This window comes from Oncorhynchus gorbuscha, unplaced genomic scaffold, assembly GCF_021184085.1.
Source record: "Oncorhynchus gorbuscha isolate QuinsamMale2020 ecotype Even-year unplaced genomic scaffold, OgorEven_v1.0 Un_scaffold_1391, whole genome shotgun sequence".
In the NCBI taxonomy this organism is placed as follows: domain Eukaryota; kingdom Metazoa; phylum Chordata; class Actinopteri; order Salmoniformes; family Salmonidae; genus Oncorhynchus; species Oncorhynchus gorbuscha.
This window is the reverse complement of record NW_025746181.1, coordinates 24807-49465: the sequence shown is the minus strand read 5'-3', so window position 1 is coordinate 49465 and position 24659 is coordinate 24807. Positions and strand designations below refer to the sequence as shown.

The window sequence follows — 24659 nt, the reverse complement described above, 5'->3', positions numbered from 1 at the left end:
TTTTTATGGCGGTATTGGAGCAGTAGCTTCTTCCTTGCTGAGCGGCCTCTCGGGGTATGTCGATATAGGACTCGTTTGCCTGTGGATATAGACCATTTTGTACCTGTTTCCTCCAGCATCTTCACAAGGTCCTTTGCTGTTGTTCAGGGATGGATTTGCACTTTTCGACCCAAAGTACGTTCATCTCTAGGAGAGAGAGAAAGCGTCTCCTTCCTGAGCGGTATGACACCTGCGTCATACCATGGTGTTTATACTTGCGTACTATTGTTTCTACAGATGAGCGAGGTACCTTCAGGCGTTTGGAAATTGCTCCCAAGGAGGAACCAGACTTGTGGAGGTCTACATTTTTTTTCTGAGGTCTTCCCTGATTTCCTTTGCTTTTCCCATGGAGTCAAGCAAAGAGGCACTGAGTTTGAAGGTAGGCCTTGAAATACATCTACAGGTACACCTCCAATTGACTCAAAGGATGTCAATTAGCCTATCAGAAGCTTCTAAAGCCATGACATCATTTTCGGGAATTTTACAAACTGTTTAAAGGCACAGCCAACTTAGTGTATGTAAACTTCTGGCCCACTGAATTTGTGATGCAGTGAATTATAAGTGAAATAATCCCTCTGTAAACAATTGTTGGAAAAATTACTTGTGTCATGCACAAAGTAGATGTCCTAACCGTCTGCCAAAACTATCGTTTGTTAGCAAGAAATGTGGGGAGGGGTTGACAAACAGGTTTTAATGACTCCAGCCTAAGTGGATGGAAACTTACGACTTCAACTATATGTACCATTTCAAACTGGGAAACGAATTGCACTGTAGTACCCTTCCCTGGTGGTCTAGTGGTTAGGATTCGGCGCTCTCACCGCTGCGTCCCGGGCTCGATTCCCGGTCAGGGAACTACTCTTTTGCTACATGTTTACTTGTACAACCTGTCACAATGAATATACAAGGTTATCGCACATATGTACCAGCACACACTTGGAACCAATTTGCACTGTAATACCCTTCCCTGGTGGTCTAGTGGTTAGGATTCAGTGCTCTCACAGCTGCGGCCCGGGTTCGATTCCCGTTTAGGGAACTACTCTTTTGCTACATGTTTACTTGTACGACCTGTCACAATGAATATAGAAGGTTATTGCACATATGTACCAGCTCACACTGAGAACCGATTTGCACTGTAGTACCCTTCCCTGGTGGTCTAGTGGTTAGGATTTGGCGCTCTCACCGCCGTGGCCCGGGTTCGATTCCCGGTCAGGGAAATAGTCTATGCTCCTTGATTACTTGTGCAACCTGTCACTATGAATTTAGTAGGTTGTCGCACATATGTACCACTTCAAATTGCAAACCGATTTGCCCTGCAGTGTCCTTCCCTGGTGGTCTAGTGGTTAGGATTCGGCGCTCTCACCGCCGCGGCCTGGGTTCGACTCCCAATTTACACTGTAGTACCCTTCCCTGGTGGTTCGACTCCCGATTTGCACTGTCGTACCCTTCCCTGGTTATTTAGTGGTTAGGATTCGGCGCTCTCACCGCCGCGGCCCGGGTTCGACTCCCGATTTCCACTGTAGTACCCTTCCCTGGTGGTTCGACTCCCAGTTCGACTCCCGATTTGCACTGTCATACCCTTCCCTGGTGGTCTAGTGGTTAGGATTCGGCGCCGCGGCCCGGGTTCGACTCCTGATTTCCACTGTAGTACCCTTCCCTGGTGGTTCGACTCCCAGTTCGACTCCTGATTTGCACTGTAGTACCCTTCCCTGGTGGTCTAGTGGTTAGGATTTGGCGCTCTCACCGCCGAGGCCCGGGATCGACTCCCGGTCAGGGAACTACTGTTTTGCTACATGTTTACTTGTACAACCTGTCACAATGAATATAGAAGGTTATCGCACATATGTACCAGCTCACACTGAGAACCGATTTGCATTGTATTATCCTTCCCTGGTGGTCTAGTGGTTAGGATTCAGCGCTCTCACCGCCGCGGCCCGGGTTCGATTCCCGGTCAGGAAAATAGTCTATGCTCCTTGTTCACTTGTGCAACCTGTCACTATGAATTTAGTACGTTGTCGCACATATGTACCACTTCAAATTGCAAACCGATTTGCCCTGCAGTGTCCTTCCCAGGTGTTCTAGTGGTGCACCAGACCCTCCTGCAGCAAAGCAACCCCACAACATGATGGTGTTCTTTGGCTTGAAATCCTCCCCCTTTTCCCTCCAAACATAACAATGGTCATTATGGCCAAACAGTTCGATTTTTGTTTCATCAGACCAGAGGACATTTCTCCAAAAACTAGGATCTTTGTCCCCAAACTGTAGTATGGCTTTTTTATGGCGGTTTTGGAGCAGTAGCTTCTTCCTTGCTGAGCGGCCTCTCGGGGTATGTCGATATAGGACTCGTTTGCCTGTGGATATAGACCATTTTGTACCTGTTTCCTCCAGCATCTTCACAAGGTCCTTTGCTGTTGTTCTGGGATGGATTTGCACTTTTCGACCCAAAGTACGTTCATCTCTAGGAGAGAGAACGCGTCTCCTTCCTGAGCGGTATGACGCCTGCGTGGTCCCATGGTGTTTATACTTGCGTACTATTGTTTCTACAGATGAGCTAGGTACCTTCAGGCGTTTGGAAATTGCTCCCAAGGAGGAACCAGACTTGTGGAGGTCTACATTTTTTTCTGAGGTCTTGGCTGATTTCCTATGCTTTTCCCATGGAGTCAAGCAAAGAGGCACTGAGTTTGAAGGTAGACCTTGAAATACATCTACAGTTACACCTCCAATTGACTCAAAGGATGTCAATAAGCCTATCAGAAGCTTCTAAAGCCATGACATCATTTTCGGGAATTTTACAAACTGTTTAAAGGCACAGCCAACTTTGTGTATGTAAACTTCTGGCCCACTGAATTTGTGATACAGTGAATTATAAGTGAAATAATCCCTCTGTAAACAATTGTTGGAAAAATTACTTGTGTCATGCACAAAGTAGATGTCCTAACCGACTGCCAAAACTATCGTTTGTTAGCAAGAAATGTGTGGAGGGGTTGACAAACAGGTTTTAATGACTCAAGCCTAAGTGGATGGAAACTTACGACTTCAACTATATGTACCATTTCAAACTGGGAAACGAATTGCACTGTAGTACCCTTCCCTGGTGGTCTAGTGGTTAGGATTCGGCGCTCTCAGGCCCAGGTTCGACTCCCGATTTCCACTGTAGTACCCTTTCCTGGTTTTTCGACTCCCAGTTCGACTCCTGATTTGCACTGTAGTACCCTTCCCTGGTGGTCTAGTGGTTAGCATTCGGCGCTCTCACCGCAGCGTCCCGGGTTTAATTCCTGGTCAGGGAACTACTCTTTTGCTACATGTTTACTTGTACAACCTGTCACAATGAATACAGAAGGTTATCGCACATATGTACCAGCTCACACTTGGAACCGATTTGCACTGTCATACCCTTCCCTGGTGGTCTAGTGGTTAGGATTCGGCGCTCTCACCGCTGCGGCCCGGGTTCGATTCCCGGTCAGGGAACTACTCTATTGCTACATGTTTACTTGTACAACCTGTCACAATGAATATAGAAGGTTATCGCACATATGTACCAGCTCACACTTGGAACCGATTTGCACTGTAGTACCCTTCCCTGGTGGTCTAGTGGTTAGGATTCGGCGCTCTCACCGCTGCGGCCCGGGTTCGATCCCCGGTCAGGGAACTACTCTTTTGCTACATGTTTACTTGTGCAACCTGTCACAATGAATATAGAAGGTTATCGCACATATGTACCAGCTCACACTGGGAACCGATTTGCACTGTAGTACCCTTCCCTGGTGGTCTAGTGGTTAGGATTCGGCGCAAAAACTAGGTTATTGCAAAAACTAGGATCTTTGTCCCCAAACTGTAGTATGGCTTTTTTATGGCGGTTTTGGAGCAGTAGCTTCTTCCTTGCTGAGCGGGCTCTCGGGGTATGTCGATATAGGACTCGTTTGCCTGTGGATATAGACCATTTTGTACCTGTTTCCTCCAGCATCTTCACAAGGTCCTTTGCTGTTGTTCAGGGATGGATTTGCACTTTTCGACCCAAAGTACGTTCATCTCTAGGAGAGAGAAAGCGTCTCCTTCCTGAGCGGTATGACGCCTGCGTCATACCATGGTGTTTATACTTGCGTACTATTGTTTCTACAGATGAGCGAGGTACCTTCAGGCGTTTGGAAATTGCTCCCAAGGAGGAACCAGACTTGTGGAGGTCTACATTTTTTTTCTGAGGTCTTCCCTGATTTCCTTTGCTTTTCCCATGGAGTCAAGCAAAGAGGCACTGAGTTTGAAGGTAGGCCTTGAAATACATCTACAGGTACACCTCCAATTGACTCAAAGGATGTCAATTAGCCTATCAGAAGCTTCTAAAGCCATGACATCATTTTCGGGAATTTTACAAACTGTTTAAAGGCACAGCCAACTTAGTGTATGTAAACTTCTGGCCCACTGAATTTGTGATACAGTGAATTATAAGTGAAATAATCCCTCTGTAAACAATTGTTGGAAAAATTACTTGTGTCATGCACAAAGCAGATGTCCTAACCGACTGCCAAAACTATCGTTTGTTAGCAAAACATGTGTGGAGGGGTTGACAAACAGGTTTTAATGACTCCAGCCTAAGTGGATGGAAACTTACGACTTCAACTATATGTACCATTTCAAACTGGGAAACGAATTGCACTGTAGTACCCTTCCCTGGTGGTCTAGTGGTTAGGATTCGGCGCTCTCACCGCCGCGGCCCAGGTTCGACTCCCGATTTCCACTGTAGTACCCTTTCCTGGTTTTTCGACTCCCAGTTCGACTCCTGATTTGCACTGTAGTACCCTTCCCTGGTGGTCTAGTGGTTAGCATTCGGCGCTCTCACCGCAGCGTCCCGGGTTTAATTCCTGGTCAGGGAACTACTCTTTTGCTACATGTTTACTTGTACAACCTGTCACAATGAATACAGAAGGTTATCGCACATATGTACCAGCTCACACTTGGAACCGATTTGCACTGTCATACCCTTCCCTGGTGGTCTAGTGGTTAGGATTCGGCGCTCTCACCGCTGCGGCCCGGGTTCGATTCCCGGTCAGGGAACTACTCTATTGCTACATGTTTACTTGTACAACCTGTCACAATGAATATAGAAGGTTATCGCACATATGTACCAGCTCACACTTGGAACCGATTTGCACTGTAGTACCCTTCCCTGGTGGTCTAGTGGTTAGGATTCGGCGCTCTCACCGCTGCAGCCGGGCTCGACCCCGGTCAGGGAACTACTCTTTTGCTACATGTTTACTTGTGCAACCTGTCACAATGAATATAGAAGGTTATCGCACATATGTACCAGCTCACACTGGGAACCGATTTGCACTGTAGTACCCTTCCCTGGTTTCTAGTGGTTAGGACCAGCAAAAACAGGTTATTGCAAAAACTAGGATCTTTGTCCCCAAACTGTAGTATGGCTTTTTTATGGCGGTTTTGGAGCAGTAGCTTCTTCCTTGCTGAGCGGGCTCTCGGGGTATGTCGATATAGGACTCGTTTGCCTGTGGATATAGACCATTTTGTACCTGTTTCCTCCAGCATCTTCACAAGGTCCTTTGCTGTTGTTCTGGGATGGATTTGCACTTTTCGACCCAAAGTACGTTCATCTCTAGGAGAGAGAAAGCGTCTCCTTCCTGAGCGGTATGACGCCTGCGTCATACCATGGTGTTTATACTTGCGTACTATTGTTTCTACAGATGAGCGAGGTACCTTCAGGCGTTTGGAAATTGCTCCCAAGGAGGAACCAGACTTGTGGAGGTCTACATTTTTTTTCTGAGGTCTTCCCTGATTTCCTTTGCTTTTCCCATGGAGTCAAGCAAAGAGGCACTGAGTTTGAAGGTAGGCCTTGAAATACATCTACAGGTACACCTCCAATTGACTCAAAGGATGTCAATTAGCCTATCAGAAGCTTCTAAAGCCATGACATCATTTTCGGGAATTTTACAAACTGTTTAAAGGCACAGCCAACTTAGTGTATGTAAACTTCTGGCCCACTGAATTTGTGATACAGTGAATTATAAGTGAAATAATCCCTCTGTAAACAATTGTTGGAAAAATTACTTGTGTCATGCACAAAGCAGATGTCCTAACCGACTGCCAAAACTATCGTTTGTTAGCAAAAAATGTGTGGAGGGGTTGACAAACAGGTTTTAATGACTCCAGCCTAAGTGGATGGAAACTTACGACTTCAACTATATGTACCATTTCAAACTGGGAAACGAATTGCACTGTAGTACCCTTCCCTGGTGGTCTAGTGGTTAGGATTCTCCGCTCTCACCGCTGCGGCCCGGGTTCGATTCCCGGTCAGGGAACTAGTCTTTTGCTACATGTTTACTTGTACAACCTGTCACAATGAATATAGAAGGTTATCGCACATATGTACCAGCTCACACTGGGAACCGATTTGCACTGCAGTGTCCTTCCCAGGTGTTCTAGCGGTGCACCAGACCCTCCTGCAGCAAAGCACCCCCACAACATGATGGTGTTCTTCGGCTTGAAAGCCTCCCCCTTTTCCCTCCAAACATAACAATGGTCATTATGGCCAAACAGTTTGATTTTTGTTTCATCAGACCAGAGGACATTTCTCCAAAAACTAGGATCTTTGTCCCCAAACTGTAGTATGGCTTTTTTATGGCGGTTTTGGAGCAGTAGCTTCTTCCTTGCTGAGCGGCCTCTCGGGGTATGTCGATATAGGACTCGTTTGCCTGTGGATATAGACCATTTTGTACCTGTTTCCTCCAGCATCTTCACAAGATCCTTTGCTGATGTTCTGGGATGGATTTGCACTTTTCGACCCAAAGTACGTTCATCTCTAGGAGAGAGAACGCGTCTCCTTCCTGAGCGGTATGACGCCTGCGTGGTCCCATGGTGTTTATACTTGCGTACTATTGTTTCTACAGATGAGCGAGGTACCTTCAGGCATTTGGAAATTGCTCCCAAGGAGGAACCAGACTTGTGGAGATCTACATTTTTTTCTGAGGTTTTGCCTGATTTCCTTTGCTTTTCCCATGGAGTCAAGCAAAGAGGCACTGAGTTTGAAGGTAGGCCTTGAAATACATCTACAGGTACTCCTCCAATTGACTCAAAGGATGTCAATTAGCCTATCAGAAGCTTCTAAAGCCATGACATCATTTTCGGGAATTTTACAAACTGTTTAAAGGCACAGCCAACTTAGTGTATGTAAACTCTGGCCCACTGAATTTGTGATACAGTGAATTATAAGTGAAATAATCCCTCTGTAAACAATTGTTGGAAAAATGACTTGTGTCATGCACAAAGTAGATGTCCTAACCGACTCCCAAAACTATCGTTTGTTAGCACGAAATGTGTGGAGGGGTTGACAAACAGGTTTTAATGACTCCAGCCTAAGTGGATGGAAACTTACGACTTCAACTATATGTACAATTTCAAACTGGGAAACGAATTGCACAGTAGTACCCTTACCTGGTGGTCTAGTGGTTTGGATTCGGCGCTCTCACCGCCGTCACAATGAATATAGAAGGGCCCGGGTTTGATTCCCGGTCAGAGAACCACCCTTTTGCTACATGTTTACTTGTACAACCTGTCACTATGAATTTAGTAGGTTGTCGCACATATGTACCACTTCAAATTGCAAACCGATTTGCCCTGCAGTGTCCTTCCCAGGTGTTCTAGTGGTGCACCAGACCCTCCTGCAGCAAAGCACCCCCACAACATGATGGTGTTCTTCGGCTTGAAAGCCTCCCCCTTTTCCCTCCAAACATAACAATGGTCATTATGGCCAAACAGTTTGATTTTTGTTTCATCAGACCAGAGGACATTTCTCCAAAAACTAGGATCTTTGTCCGGCAAACTGTAGTATGGCTTTTTTATGGCGGTTTTGGAGCAGTAGCTTCTTCCTTGCTGAGCGGCCTCTAGGGGTATGTCGATATAGGACTCGTTTGCCTGTGGATATAGACCATTTTGTACCTGTTTCCTCCAGCATCTCCACAAGGTCCTTTGCTGTTGTTCTGGGATGGATTTGCACTTTTCGACCCAAAGTACGTTCATCTCTAGGAGAGATAACGCGTCTCCTTCCTGAGCGGTATGACGCCTGCGTGGTCCCATGGTGTTTATACTTGCGTACTATTGTTTCTACAGATGAGCGAGGTACCTTCAGGCGTTTGGAAATTGCTCCCAAGGAGGAACCAGACTTGTGGAGGTCTACATTTTTTCTGAGGTCTTGGCTGATTTCCTTTGCTTTTCCCATGGAGTCAAGCAAAGAGGCACTGAGTTTGAAGGTAGGCCTTGAAATACATCTACAGGTACACCTCCAATTGACTCAAAGGATGTCAATTAGCCTATCAGTAGCTTCTAAAGCCATGACATGATTTTCGGCAATTTTACAAACTGTTTAAGGGCACAGCCAACTTTGTGTATGTAAACTTCTGGCCCACTGAATTTGTGATACAGTGAATTATAAGTGAAATAATCCCTCTGTAAACAATTGTTGGAAAAATGACTTGTGTCATGCACAAAGTAGATGTCCTAACCGACTGCCAAAACTATTGTTTGTTAGCAAGAAATGTACGGAGGGGTTGACAAACCGGTTTTAATGACTCCAGCCTAAGTGGATGGAAACTTACGACTTCAACTATATGTACCATTTCAAAATGGGAAACGAATTGCACTGTAATATCCTTCCCTGGTGGTCTAGTGGTTAGGATTCGGCGCTCTCACCGCCGCGGGCCGGGTTCGATTCCCGGTCAGGGAACTAGTCTTTTGCTACATCTTTACTTGTACAACCTGTCACAATGAATATAGAAGGTTATCGCACATATGTACCAGCTCACACTGAGAACCAATTTGCACTGTATTATCCTTCCCTGGTGCTCTAGTGGTTAGGATTCGGCGCAAAAACTAGGTTATTGCAAAAACTAGGATCTTTGTCCCCCAACTGTAGTATGGCTTTTTTTATGGCGGTTTTGGAGCAGTAGCTTCTTCCTTGCTGAGCGGCCTCTCGGGGTATGTCGATATAGGACTCGTTTGCCTGTGGATATAGACCATTTTGTACCTGTTTCCTCCAGCATCTTCACAAGGTCCTTTGCTGTTGTTCAGGGATGGATTTGCACTTTTCGACCCAAAGTATGTTCATCTCTAGGAGAGAGAACGCGTCTCCTTCCTGAGCGGTATGACGCCTGCGTCATACCATGGTGTTTATACTTGCGTACTATTGTTTCTACAGATGAGCGAGGTACCTTCAGGCGTTTGGAAATTGCTCCCAAGGAGGAACCAGACTTGTGGAGGTCTACATTGTTTTTCTGAGGTCTTGCCTGATTTCCTTTGCTTTTCCCATGGAGTCAAGCAAAGAGGCACTGAGTTTGAAGGTAGGCCTTGAAATACATCTACAGGTACACCTCCAATTGACTCAAAGGATGTCAATTAGCCTATCAGAAGCTTCTAAAGCCATGACATCATTTTCGGGAATTTTACAAACTGTTTAAAGGCACAGCCAACTTATTGTATGTAAACTTCTGTCCCACTGAATTTGTGATACAGTGAATTATAAGTGAAATAATCCCAATGTAAACAATTGATGGAAAAAAGACTTGTGTCATGCACAAAGTAGATGTCCGAACCGTATGCCAAAACGATCGTTTGTTAGCAAGAAATGTGGGGAGGTGTTGACAAACAGGTTTTAATGACCCAGCCTAAGTGGATGGAAACTTACGACTTCAACTATATGTACCATTTCAAACTGGGAAACGAATTGCGCTGTAGTACCCTTCCCTGGTGGTCTAGTGGTTAGGATTCGGCGCCGCGGCCCGGGTTCGACTCCTGATTTCCACTGTAGTACCCTTCCCTGGTGGTTCGACTCCCAGTTCGACTCCCGATTTGCACTGTAGTACCCTTCCCTGGTGGTCTAGTGGTTAGGATTTGGCGCTCTCACCGCCGAGGCCCGGGTTCGACTCCCGGTCAGGTAACTAGTCTTTTGCTACATGTTTACTTGTACAACCTGTCACAATGAATATAGAAGGTTATCGCACATATGTACCAGCTCACACTGAGAACCAATTTGGACTGTATTATCCTTCCCTGGTGGTCTAGTGGTTAGGATTCGATTCCCGGTCAGTGAACTGCTCTTTTGCTACATGTTTACGTGTGCAACCTGTCACAATGAATATAGAAGGTTATCGCACATATGTACCAGCTCACACTGGGAACCGATTCGCACTGTAGTACCCTTCCCTGGTGGTCTAGTGGTTAGGATTCGGTGCTCTCACCGCCGCGGGCCGGGTTCGATTCCCGGTCAGGGAACTACTCTTTTGCTACATGTTTACTTGTGCAACCTGTCACAATGAATATAGAAGGTTATCGCACATATGTACCAGCTCACACTTGGAACCGATTTGCACTGTAGTACCCTTCCCTGGTGGTCTAGTGGTTAGGATTCGGCGCAAAAACTAGGTTATTGCAAAAACTAGGATCTTTGTCCCCAAACTGTAGTATGGCTTTTTTTATGGCGGTTTTGGAGCAGTAGCTTCTTCCTTGCTGAGCGGCCTCTCGGGGTATGTCGATATAGGACTCGTTTGCCTGTGGATATAGACCATTTTGTACCTGTTTCCTCCAGCATCTTCACAAGGTCCTTTGCTGTTGTTCTGGGATGGATTTGCACTTTTCGACCCAAAGTACGTTCATCTCTAGGAGAGAGAACGCGTCTCCTTCCTGAGCGGTATGACGCCTGCGCCATACCATGGTGTTTATACTTGCGTACTATTGTTTCTACAGATGAGCGAGGTACCTTCAGGCGTTTGGAAATTGCTCCCAAGGAGGAACCAGACTTGTGGAGGTCTACATTTTTTTCTGAGGTCTTGGCTGATTTCCTTTGCTTTTCCCATGGAGTCAAGCAAAGAGGCACTGAGTTTGAAGGTAGGCCTTGAAATACATCTACAGGTACTCCTCCAATTGACTCAAAGGATGTCAATTAGCCTATCAGAAGCTTCTAAAGCCATGACATCATTTTCGGGAATTTTACAAACTGTTTAAAGGCACAGCCAACTTATTGTATGTAAACTTCTGGCCCACTGAATTTGTGATACAGTGAATTATAAGTGAAATAATCCCTCTGTAAACAATTGTTGGAAAAATGACTTGTGTCATGCACAAAGCAGATGTCCTAACCGACTGCCAAAACTATCGTTTGTTAGCAAATAAATGTGTGGAGGGGTTGACAAACAGGTTTTAATGACTCCAGCCTAAGTGGATGGAAACTTACGACTTCAACTATATGTACCATTTCAAACTGGGAAATGAATTGCACTGTAGTACCCTTCCCTGGTGGTCTAGTGGTTAGGATTCGATTCCCGGTCAGGGAACTGCTCTTTTGCTACATGTTTACGTGTGCAACCTGTCACAATGAATATAGGTTATCGCACATATGTACCAGCTCACACTGGGAACCCATTTGAAATGTTGTACCCTTCACTGGTGGTCTAGTGCTTAGGATTCGGCGCTCTCACTGCCGTGGCCCGGGTTCGATTCCCGGTCAGGGAACTACTCTATTGCTACATGTTTACTTGTACAACCTGTCACAATGAATATAGAAGGTTATCACACATATGTACCAGCTCACACTTGGAACCGATTTGCACTGTCGTACCCTTCCCTTGTGGTCTAGTGGTTAGGATTCGGCGCTCTCACCGCCGCGGCCCGGGTTCGATTCCCGGTCAGGGAACTACTCTTTTGCTACATCTTTACTTGTACAACCTGTCACAATGAATATAGAAGGTTATCGCACATATGTACCAGCTCACACTGAGAACCAATTTGCACTGTATTATCCTTCCCTGGTGGTCTAGTGGTTAGGATTCGGCGCTCTCACCGCCGTGGCCCGGGTTCGATTCCCGGTCAGGGAAATAGTCTATGCTCCTTTTTTACTTGTGCAACCTGTCACTATGAATTTAGTAGGTTGTCGCACATATGTACCACTTCACATTGCAAACCGATTTGCCCTGCAGTGTCCTTCCCAGGTGTTCTAGTGGTGCACCAGACCCTCCTGCAGCAAAGCAACCCCACAACATGATGGTGTTCTTTTGCTTGAAATCCTCCCCCTTTTCCCTCCAAACATAACAATGGTCATTATGGCCAAACAGTTCGATTTTTGTTTCATCAGACCAGAGGACATTTCTCCAAAAACTAGGATCTTTGTCCCCAAACTGTAGTATGGCTTTTTTATGGCGGTTTTGGAGCAGTAGCTTCTTCCTTGCTGAGCGGCCTCTCGGGGTATGTCGATATAGGACTCGTTTTCCTGTGGATATAGACCATTTTGTACCTGTTTCCTCCAGCATCTTCACAAGGTCCTTTGCTGTTGTTCTGGGATGGATTTGCACTTTTCGACCCAAAGTACGTTCATCTCTAGGAGAGAGAGAGAAAGCGTCTCCTTCCTGAGCGGTATGACGCCTGCATCCTACCATGGTGTTTATACTTGCGTGGTCCTTCTGTAGCTCAGTTGGTAGAGCATGCCGCTTGTAACGCCAGGGTAGTGGGTTCGATCCCCGGGACCACCCATACGTAGAATGTATGCACACATGACTGTAAGTCGCTTTGGATAAAAGCGTCTGCTAAATGGCATATATTATTATTATTATTATTATATTATATATATTATTATTATTATTATTATTATTATTATTATTACTTGCGTACTATTGTTTCTACAGATGAGCGAGGTACCTTCAGGCGTTTGGAAATTGCTCCCAAGGAGGAACCAGACTTGTGGAGGTCTACATTTTTTTTTCTGAGGTCTTCCCTGATTTCCTTTGCTTTTCCCATGGAGTCAAGCAAAGAGGCACTGAGTTTGAAGGTAGGCCTTGAAATACATCTACAGGTACACCTCCAATTGACTCAAAGGATGTCAATTAGCCTATCAGAAGCTTCTAAAGCCATGACATCATTTTCAGGAATTTTACAAACTGTTTAAAGGCACAGCCAACTTAGTGTATGTAAACTTCTGGCCCACTGAATTTGTGATACAGTGAATTATAAGTGAAATAATCCCTCTGTAAACAATTGTTGGAAAAATTACTTGTGTCATGCACAAAGCAGATGTCCTAACCGACTGCCAAAACTATCGTTTGTTAGCAAGTAATGTGTGGAGGGGTTGACAAACAGGTTTTAATGACTCCAGCCAAAGTGGATGGAAACTTACGACTTCAACTATATGTACCATTTCAAACTGGGAAACGAATTAAACTGTAGTACCCTTCCCTGGTGGTCTAGTGGTTAGGATTCGGCGCTCTCACCGCCGCGTCCCGGGTTTGATTCCTGGTCAGGGAACTACTCTTTTGCTACATGTTTACTTGTACAACCTGTCACAATGAATACAGAAGGTTATCGCACATATGTACCAGCTCACAATTGGAACCGATTTGCACTGTCGTACCCTTCCCTGGTGGTCTAGTGGTTAGGATTCGGCGCTTTCACCGCCGCGGCCAGGTTTCGATTCCCGGTCAGGGACCTACTCTTTTGCTACATGTTTACTTGTGCAACCTGTCACAATGAATGTAGAAGGTTATCGCACATATGTACCAGCTCACACTGGGAACCGATTTGCACTGTATTACCCTTCCCTGGTGGTCTAGTGGTTAGGATTTGGCACTCTCACTGCCGCGGCCCGGGTTCGATTCCCGGTCAGGGAAATAGTCTATTCTCCTTGTTTACTTGTGCAACCTGTCACTATGAATTTAGTAGGTTGTCGCACATATTTTTTTCTTTTGGAAAAGTTTTATTTTCACAATTGCTTTAAAAAAAACAGCTCATACATTCATTTAATCATTTATACACATTAAAAACGGCAACAAGGCATAAAACACAGCATTTGAATTTACATTTAAATTTGATAAAAGTACGTGTTGTTAAAACCAATGACAACAACTATGAATAAAAGTACTTTCTTTGTAAAAAGAAATCTGTAAAAGCCATTTAAAATGTGTACGAAATGATTCAACAAAGATAAAACATTTTTAAGACGTTAGAAACATGTTAAAAAGTCACTTTGTTAAAAGGCTGTCTTCAATCGCTTGTACAGGAGCGGGGTGAGTCCTTATCAATCTCGCCTCATCCTGCTCTCCCGAATAGACCATCGTCCCGTCCTTTGGGGCCCAGAGGAGATCCCTCCCCTAGGTGCATCGCCCTAGGCGCCGCAGCGCTGTCAGGCCGTGGCCGCCGGGACCTAGGGTGTTGTGGGGGACCCTTCGCCTGGGGTCGAGGCCCCCTTCCGTTCGTACCACCCCAGGGCTTCCGTGGCTACCATGGCCACTGCCTGGGGGTGGTCTCTACGCTTTTTGCTACCAGCAGGTTACGGGAGGACCACAGTGCTTCCTTCAGACACGTGAGGGTGGGCCAGAACTTGGTGAAGGCCTTCGGTGGAATGGGCCTTCGGCCCACCCCGTACAGCACGAGCTGAGGTGTTAGGTCCTCCCCTGCTGGCAGACACGAGGTGATCAGGGGGCCTGCTTCCTTCCACAGGTCCCTGGCGGCTCTGCACTCCCAGAGCATGTGCCTCACTGACTCTTCTTGGCTGCAGCCCGGTCGGGGGCACGCGGATGTCCTCGCCATGCCCCGTGAGTGCATAACGGCCCTGACTGGGAGGATATCGTGGGCGACCATCCAGGACAGGTCCCGATGCCGATTCAGGAGAGCAGGATGGGCCACGTTGCGCCAGACCGTTGTGGGCTCGCCTATAGCGAGCCCGCGCACTGGACATACTGGTTCCCGCTCCTGCACAAGAGAGAGAAGAGAGCGGTGTTTAGTTAAAACCGTGACTGCTTCCTTTTCCAGTTTAAAATTTCTTAAAAATTTCTGGAGCTGGAAGTAGTGGGTGGGGAGCAGGAAAGAGACTGGGGCTCGCAGGTCGACTGGGATCAGCCTCAGTGTCCTGAGGTAAGATCCCAGCCAGAACCGTGCGAGGGCCTGTGTCTTGTTATTGACCGGGGAGGTGGCAAGAGTCAGATGTAATGCTGTGTAGCGGCTGCCCAGGAACAAGTAGAGGTCAGGCAAGCCTTTCCCCCCCTTGGACCTGGGCCTCTTGACCACCTCCCTCCTCAGCCTCTCCCACTTGCTTCCCCACAGAAAGTAGAAGAGCATCCGCTCCAGGGCTAAAATACTCCTTCGGGGGGGATAAAAACAGAACTGATTAGTAAAAGCACAGGTAAAATCACAGCTTTGATGATTAAAACCTTGCCCTCAAAAGTCAACTGTCGTAGTCCCCAAAAACCCAGTCTCTGTCTTACTGTCCCGAGGATCCCACTCCAGTTCCCACACTGGGAACCGATTTGCACTGTTGTACCCTTCCCTGGTGGTCTAGTGGTTAGGATTCGGCGCTCTCACCGCCACGTCCAGGTTTTGATTCCCGGTCAGGGAACTACTCTTTTGCTACATGTTTACTTGTACAACCTGTCACAATGAATATAGAAGGTTATTGCACATATGTACCAGCTCACCCTTGGAACCGATTTGTACTGTCGTACCCTTCCCTGGTGGTCTAGTGGTTAGGATTCGGCGCTCTCACCGCCGCGGCCCGGGTTCGATTCCCGGTCAGGGAACTATTCTTTTGCTACATCTTTACTTCTACAACCTGTCACAATGAATATAGAAGGTTATCGCACATATGTACCAGCTCACACTGAGAACCAATTTCCACTGTATTATCCTTCCCTGGTGGTCTAGTGGTTAGGATTCGGCGCTCTCACCGCCGTGGCTCGGGTTCGATTCCCGGTCAGGGAAATAGTCTATGCTCCTTGTTTACTTGTGCAACCTGTCACTATGAATTTAGTAGGTTGTCGCACATATGTACCACTTCAAATTGCAAACCGATTTGCCCTGCAGTGTCCTTCCCAGGTGTTCTAGTGGTGCACCATACCCTCCTGCAGCAAAGCACCCCCACAACATGATGGTGTTCTTCGGCTTGAAAGCCTCCCCTTTTCCCTCCAAACATAACAATGGTCATTATGGCCAAACAGTTCGATTTTTGTTTCATCAGACCAGAGGACATTTCTCCAAAAACTAGGATCTTTGTCCCCAAACTGTAGTATGGCTTTTTTATGGCGGTTTTGGAGCAGTAGCTTCTTCCTTGCAGAGCGGCCTCTCGGGGTATGTCGATATAGGACTCGTTTGCCTGTGGATATAGACCATTTTGTACCTGTTTCCTCCAGCATCTTCACAAGGTCCTTTGCTGTTGTTCTGGGATGGATTTGCACTTTTCGACCCAAAGTACGTTCATCTACCGCTCCTTCCTGAATCACTGAATTTGTGATACAGTGAATTATAAGTGAAATAATCCCTCTGTAAACAATTGTTGGAAAAATGACTTGTGTCATGCACAAAGTAGATGTCCTAACCGACTGCCAAAACTATCGTTTGTTAGCAAGAAATGTGTGGAGGGGTTGACAAACAGGTTTTAATGACTCCAGCCTAAGTGGATGGAAACTTACGACTTCAACTATATGTACCATTTCAAACTGGGAAACGAATTGCACTGTAGTACCCTTCCCTGGTGGTCTAGTGGTTAGGATTCGATTCCCGGTCAGTGAACTGCTCTTTTGCTACATGTTTACGTGTGCAACCTGTCACAATGAATATAGAAGGTTATCGCACATATGTACCAGCTCACACTGGGAACCGATTTGCACTGTAGTACCCTTCCCTGGTGGTCTAGTGGTTAGGATTCGGAGCTCTCACCACCGTGGCCTGGGTTCGATTCCCGTTCAGGGAACTACTCTTTTGCTACATGTTTACTTGTGCAACCTGTCACAATGAATATAGAAGGTTATCACACATATGTACCAGCTCACACTGGGAACCGATTTGCACTGCAGTGTCCTTCCCAGGTGTTCTAGTGGTGCACCAGACCCTCCTGCAGCAAAGCACCCCCACAACATGATGGTGTTCTGAGCGGCCTCTCGGGTATGTCGATATAGGACTCGTTTGCCTGTGGATATAGACCATTTTGTACCTGTTTCCTCCAGCATCTTCACAAGGTCCTTTGCTGTTGTTCTGGGATGGATTTGCACTTTTCGACCCAAAGTACATTCATCTACCGCTCCTTCCTGAGCGGTATGACGCCTGTGTCATACCATGGTGTTTATACTTGCGTACTATTGTTTCTACAGATGAGCGAGGTACCTTCAGCCGTTTGGAAATTGCTCCCAAGGAGGAACCAGACTTGTGGAGGTCTACATTTTTTTTCTGAGGTTTTGCCTGATTTCCTTTGCTTTTCCCATGGAGTCAAGCAAAGAGGCACTGAGTTTGAAGGTAGGCCTTGAAATACATCTACAGGTACTCCTCCAATTGACTCAAAGGATGTCAATTAGCCTATCAGAAGCTTCTAAAGCCATGACATCATTTTCGGGAATTTTACAAACTGTTTAAAGGCACAGCCAACTCATTGTATGTAAACTTCTGGCACACTGAATTTGTGATACAGTGAATTATAAGTGAAATAATCCCAATGTAAACAATTGTTGGAAAAATGACTTGTGTCATGCACAAAGTAGATGTCCTAACCGTCTGCCAAAACGATCGTTTGTTAGCAAGAAATGTGGGGAGGGGTTGACAAACAGGTTTTAATGACTCCAGCCTAAGTGGATGGAAACTTACGACTTCAACTATATGTACCATTTCAAACTGGGAAACGAATTGCACTGTAGTACCCTTCCCTGGTGGTCTAGTGGTTAGGATTCGGCGCTCTCACCGCCGCGGCCCGGGTTCGATTCCCGGTCAGGGAACTACTCTTTTGCTACATCTTTACTTGTACAACCTGTCACAATGAATATAGAAGGTTATCGCACATATGTACCAGCTCACACTGAGAACCAATTTGCACTGTATTATCCTTCCCTGGTGGTCTAGTGGTTAGGTTTCGGCGCTCTCACCGCTGCGGCCCGGGTTCGATTCCCGGTCAGGGAAATAGTCTATGCTCCTTGTTTACTTGTGCAACCTGTCACTATGAATTTAGTAGGTTGTCGCACATATGTACCACTTCAAATTGCAAACCGATTTGCCCTGCAGTGTCCTTCCCAGGTGTTCTAGTGGTGCACCAGACCCTCCTGCAGCAAAGCACCCCCACAACATGATGGTGTTCTTCGGCTTGAAAGCCTCCCCCTTTTCCCTCCAAACATAACAATGGTCATTATGGCCAAACAGTTTGATTTTTGTTTCATCAGACCAGAGGACATTTCTCCAAAAACTAGGATCTTTGTCCCCAAACTGTAGTATGGCTTTTTTATGGCGGTTTTGGAGCAGTAGCTTCTTCCTTGCTGAGCGGCCTCTCGGGGTATGTCGATATAGGACTCGTTTGCCTGTGGATATAGACCATTTTGTACCTGTTTGCTCCAGCATCTTCACAAGGTCCTTTGCTGTTGTTCTGGGATGGATTTGCACTTTTCGACCCAAAGTACGTTCATCTCTAGGAGAGAGAACGCGTCTCCTTCCTGAGCGGTATGACGCCTGCGTGGTCCCATGGTGTTTATACTTGCGTACTATTGTTTCTACAGATGAGCGAGGTACCTTCAGGCGTTTGGAAATTGCTCCCAAGGAGGAACCAGACTTGTGGAGATCTACATTTTTTTCTGAGGTCTTGGCTGATTTCCTTTGCTTTTCCCATGGAGTCAAGCAAAGAGGCACTGAGTTTGAAGGTAGGCCTTGAAATACATCTACAGGTACACCTCCAATTGACTCAAAGGATGTCAATTAGCCTATCAGAAGCTTCTAAAGCCATGACATCATTTTCGGGAATTTTACAAACTGTTTAAAGGCACAGCCAACTTAGTGTATGTAAACTCTGGCCCACTGAATTTGTGATACAGTGAATTATAAGTGAAATAATCCCTCTGTAAACAATTGTTGGAAAAATGACTTGTGTCATGCACAAAGTAGATGTCCTAACCGACTCCCAAAACTATCGTTTGTTAGCACGAAATGTGTGGAGGGGTTGACAAACAGGTTTTAATGACTCCAGCCTAAGTGGATGGAAACTTACGACTTCAACTATATGTACAATTTCAAACTGGGAAACGAATTCCCCTCTAGTACCCTTCCCTGGTGGTCTAGTGGTTAGGATTCGGCCCGCGGCCTGGGTTCGATTCCCGGTCAGGGAACTACTCTTTTGCTACATGTTTACTTGTACAACCTGTCACAATGAATATAGAAGGTTATCGCACATATGTACCAGCTCACACTGAGAACCAATTTCCACTGTATTATCCTTCCCTGGTGGTCTAGTGGTTAGGATTCGGCGCTCTCACCGCCGCGGCCTGGGTTCGACTCCCGATTTCCACTGTAGTACCCTTCCCTGGTGGTTCGACTCCCATTTTAACTCCCGATTTGCACTGTAGTACCCTTCCCTGGTGGTCTAGTGGTCTAGTGGTTAGGATTCGGCGCTCTCACCGCTGCGGCCCGGGTTCGATTCACGGTCAGGGAACTACTCTTTTGCTACATGTTTACTTGTACAACCTGTCACAATGAATATAGAAGGTTATCGCACATATGTACCAGCTCACACTTGGAACCGATTTGCACTGTCGTACCCTTCCCTGGTGGTCTAGTGGTTAGGATTCGGCGCTCTCACCGCCGCAGCCCGGGTTCGATTCCCGGTCAGGGAACTACTCTTTTGCTACATCTTTACTTCTACAACCTGTCACAATGAATATAGAAGGTTATCGCACATATGTACCAGCTCACACTGAGAACCAATTTGCACTGTATTATCCTTCCCTGGTGGTCTAGTGGTTAGGATTCGGCGCTCTCACTGCCGCGGCTCGGGTTCGATTCCCGGTCAGGGAAATAGTCTATGCTCCTTGTTTACTTGTGCAACCTGTCACTATGAATTTAGTAGGTTGTTGCACATATGTACCACTTCAAATTGCAAACCGATTTGCCCTGCAGTGTCCTTCCCAGGTGTTCTAGTGGTGCACCAGACTCTCCTGCAGCAAAGCACCCCCACAACATGATGGTGTTCTTCGGCTTGAAAGCCTCCCCCTTTTCCCTCCAAACATAACAATGGTCATTATGGCCAAACAGTTCGATTTTTGTTTCATCAGACCAGAGGACATTTCTCCAAAAACTAGGATCTTTGTCCCCAAACTGTAGTATGGCTTTTTTATGGCGGTTTTGGAGCAGTAGCTTCTATCTTGCTGAGCGGCCTCTCGGGGTATGTCGATATAGGACTCGTTTGCCTGTGGATATAGACCATTTTGTACCTGTTTCCTCCAGCATCTTCACAAGGTCCTTTGCTGTTGTTCTGGGATGGATTTGCACTTTTCGACCCAAAGTTTTAATGACTCCAGCCTAAGTGGATGGAAACTTACGACTTCAACTATATGTACCATTTCAAACTGGGAAACGAATTGCACTGTAGTATCCTTCCCTGGTGGTCTAGTGGTTAGGATTCGATTCCCGGTCAGTGAACTGCTCTTTTGCTACATGTTTACGTGTGCAACCTGTCACAATGAATATAGAAGGTTATCGCACATATGTACCAGCTAACACTGGGAACCGATTTGCACTGTAGTACCCTTCCCTGGTGGTCTAGTGGTTAGGATTCGGTGCTCTCACCGCCGTGACCTGGGTTCGATTCCCGTTCAGGGAACTACACTTTTGCTACATGTTTACTTGTGCAACCTGTCACAATGAATATAGAAGGTTATCGCACATATGTACCATCTCACACTGGGAACCGATTTGCACTGCAGTGTCCTTCCCAGGTGTTCTAGTGGTGCACCAGACCCTCCTGCAGCAAAGCACCCCCACAACATGATGGTGTTCTGAGCGGGCTCTCGAGGTATGTCGATATAGGACTCGTTTGCCTGTGGATATAGACCATTTTGTACCTGTTTCCTCCAGCATCTTCACAAGGTCCTTTGCTGTTGTTCTGGGATGGATTTGCACTTTTCGACCCACGTTCATCTCTAGGAGAGAGAACGCGTCTCCTTCCTGAGCGGTATGACGCCTGCGTTTGTCCCCAAACTGTAGTATGGCTTTTTTATGGCGGTTTTGGAGCAGTAGCTTCTTCCTTGCTGAGCGGCCTCTCGGGGTATGTCGATATAGGACTCGTTTGCCTGTGGATGTAGACCATTTTGTACCTGTTTCCTCCAGCATCTTCACAAGGTCCTTTGCTGTTGTTCTGGGATGGATTTGCACTTTTTGACCCAAAGTACGTTCATCTCTAGGAGAGAGAACGCGTCTCCTTCCTGAGCGGTATGACGCCTGCGTCATACCATGCTGTTTATACTTGCGTACTATTGTTTCTACAGATGAGCGAGGTACCTTCAGGCGTTTGGAAATTGCTCCCAAGGAGGATCCAGACTTGTGGAGGTCTACATTGTTTTTCTGAGGTTTTGCCTGATTTCCTTTGCTTTTCCCATGGAGTCAAGCAAAGAGGCACTGAGTTTGAAGGTAGACCTTGAAATACATCTACAGTTACACCTCCAATTGACTCAAAGGATGTCAATTAGCCTATCAGAAGCTTATAAAGCCATGACATCATTTTCAGGAATTTTACAAACTGTTTAAAGGCACAGCCAACTTTGTGTATGTAAACTTCTGGCCCACTGAATTTGTGATACAGTGAATTATAAGTGAAATAATCCCAATGTAAACAATTGTTGGAAAAATGACTTGTGTCATGCACAAAGTAGATGTCCGAACCGTCTGCCAAAACGATCGTTTGTTAGCAAGAAATGTGGGGAGGTGTTGACAAACAGGTTTTAATGACCCCAGCCTAAGTGGATGGAAACTTACGAGTTCAACTATATGTACCATTTCAATCTGGAAAACGAATTGCACTGTAGTACCCTTCCCTGGTGGCCTAGTGGTTAGGATTCGGTGCTCTCACTGCCGCGGCCCGGGTTCGATTCCCGGTCAGGGAACTACTCTTTTGCTACATCTTTACTTGTACAACCTGTCACAATGAATATAGGTTATCGCACATATGTATCAGCTCACACTGAGAACCAATTTGCACTGTATTATCCTTCCCTGGTGGTCTAGTGGTTAGGATTCGGCGCTCTCACCGCCGCGGCCCGGGTTTGATTCCCGGTCAGGGAAATAGTCTATGCTCCTTGTTTACTTGTGCAACCTGTCACTATGAATTTAGTAGGTTGTCGCACATATGTACCACTTCAAATTGCAAACCGATTTGCCCTGCTGTGTCCTTCCCAGGTGTTCTAGTGGTGCACTAGACCCTCCTGCAGCAAAGCAACCCCACAACATGATGGTGTTCTTCGGCTTGAAATCCTCACCTTTTCCCTCCAAACATAACAATGGTCATTATGGCCAAACAGTTCGATTTTTGTTTCATCAGACCAGAGGACATTTCTCCAAAAACTAGGATCTTTGTCCCCAAACTGTAGTATGGCTTTTTTATGGCGGTTTTGGAGCAGTAGCTTCTTCCTTGCAGAGGAAGGAGCTTCCTTGCATTTCAAACTGGGAAACGAATTGCACTGTAGTACCCTTCCCTGGTGGTCTAGTGGTTAGGATTCGGCGCTCTCACTGCCGCGGCCCGGGTTCGACTCCCAATTTCCACTGTAGTACCCTTCCCTGGTGGTTCGACTCCCAGTTCGACTCCCGATTTGCACTGTAGTACCCTTCCCTGGTGGTCTAGTGGTTAGGATTCGGCGCTCTCACCGCTGCGGCCCGTGTTCGATTCACGGTCAGGGAACTAATCTTTTGCTACATGTTTACTTGTACAACCTGTCACAATGAATATAGAAGGTTATCGCACATATGTACCAGCTCACACTTGGAACCGATTTGCACTGTAGTACCCTTCCCTGGTGGTCTAGTGGTTAGGTTTCGGGGCTCTAACCGCTGTGCCCCGGGCTCGATTCCTGGTCAGGGAACTACTCTTTTGCTACATGTTTACTTGTACAACCTGTCACAATGAATATAGAAGGTTATCGCACATATGTACCAGCACACACTTGGAACCGATTTGCACTGTAATACCCTTCCCTGGTGGTCTAGTGGTTAGGATTCGGCACTCTCACCGCCGCGGCCTGGGTTCGATTCCCGGTCAGGGAAATAGTCTATGCTCCTTGTTTACTTGTGCAACCTGTCACTATGAATTTAGTAGGTTGTCGCACATATGTACCACTTCAAATTGCGAACCGATTTGCACTGCAGTGTCCTTCCCAGGTGTTCTAGTGGTGCACCAGACCCTCCTGCAGCAAAGCACCCCCACAACATGATGGTGTTCTTCGGCTTGAAAGCCTCCCCCTTTTCCCTCCAAACATAACAATGGTCATTATGGCCAAACAGTTCGATTTTTGTTTCATCAGACCAGAGGACATTTCTCCAAAAACTAGGATCTTTGTCCCCAAACTGTAGTATGGCTTTTTTATGGCGGTTTTGGAGCAGTAGCTTCTTCCTTGCTGAGCGGCCTCTCGGGGTATGTCGATATAGGACTCGTTTGCCTGTGGATGTAGACCATTTTGTACCTGTTTCCTCCAGCATCTTCACAAGGTCCTTTGCTGTTGTTCTGGGATGGATTTGCACTTTTCGACCTAAAGTTTTAATGACTCCAGCCTAAGTGGATGGAAACTTACGACTTCAACTATATGTACCATTTCAAACTGGAACACGAATTGCACTGTAGTATCCTTCCCTGGTGGTCTAGTGGTTAGGATTCGATTCCCGGTCAGTGAACTGCTCTTTTGCTACATGTTTACGTGTGCAACCTGTCACAATGAATATAGAAGGTTATCGCACATATGTACCAGCTCACACTGGGAACCGATTTGAAATGTTGTACCCTTCCCTGGTGGTCTAGTGCTTAGGATTTGGCGCTCTCACAGCCGCTGCCCGGGTTCGATTCCCGTTCAGGGAACTAATCTTTTGCTACATGTTTACTTGTGCAACCTGTCACAATGAATATAGAAGGTTATCGCACATATGTACCAGCTCACACTGGGAACCGATTTGAACTGTAGTACCCTTCCCTGGTGGTCTAGTGGTTAGGATTCGGCGCTCTCACCGCCGCGACCCGGGTTCGATTCCCGTTCAGGGAACTAAGCTTTTGCTACATGTTTACTTGTGCAACCTGTCACAATGAATATAGGAGGTTATCGCACATATGTACCATCTCACACTGGGAACCGATTTGCACTGCAGTGTCCTTCCCAGGTGTTCTAGTGGTGCACCAGACCCTCCTGCAGCAAAGCACCCCCACAACATGATGGTGTTCTGAGCGGGCTCTCGAGGTATGTCGATATAGGACTCGTTTGCCTGTGGATATAGACCATTTTGTACCTGTTTCCTCCAGCATCTTCACAAGGTCCTTTGCTGTTGTTCTGGGATGGATTTGCACTTTTCGACCCAAAGTACGTTCATCTCTAGGAGAGAGAACGCGTCTCCTTCCTGAGCGGTATGACGCCTGCGCCATACCATGGTGTTTATACTTGCGTACTATTGTTTCTACAGATGAGCGAGGTACCTTCAGGCGTTTGGAAATTGCTCCCAAGGAGGAACCAGACTTGTGGAGGTCTACATTTTTTTTCTGAGGTTTTGCCTGATTTCCTTTGCTTTTCCCATGGAGTCAAGCAAAGAGGCACTGAGTTTGAAGGTAGGCCTTGAAATACATCTACAGGTACTCCTCCAATTGACTCAAAGGATGT

General features: G+C 46.4%; 4 non-coding genes across 4 annotated transcripts; all 4 read left to right on the top strand.

Annotated features, from left to right (window-relative positions):
• Positions 1–1181: 1181 nt before the first annotated feature.
• On the top strand, positions 1182–1253 carry trnae-cuc. The gene has a single exon. It is a non-coding gene; the product is annotated as a tRNA-Glu (tRNA).
• Positions 1254–11834: 10581 nt separating this feature from the next.
• Positions 11835–11906, top strand: trnae-cuc. Its single transcript has one exon. It is a non-coding gene; the product is annotated as a tRNA-Glu (tRNA).
• Positions 11907–15521: 3615 nt separating this feature from the next.
• Positions 15522–15593, top strand: trnae-cuc. The gene has a single exon. It is a non-coding gene; the product is annotated as a tRNA-Glu (tRNA).
• A 2109-nt stretch (positions 15594–17702) lies between these two features.
• trnae-cuc lies at positions 17703–17774 on the top strand. The gene has a single exon. It is a non-coding gene; the product is annotated as a tRNA-Glu (tRNA).
• Positions 17775–24659: the final 6885 nt, after the last annotated feature.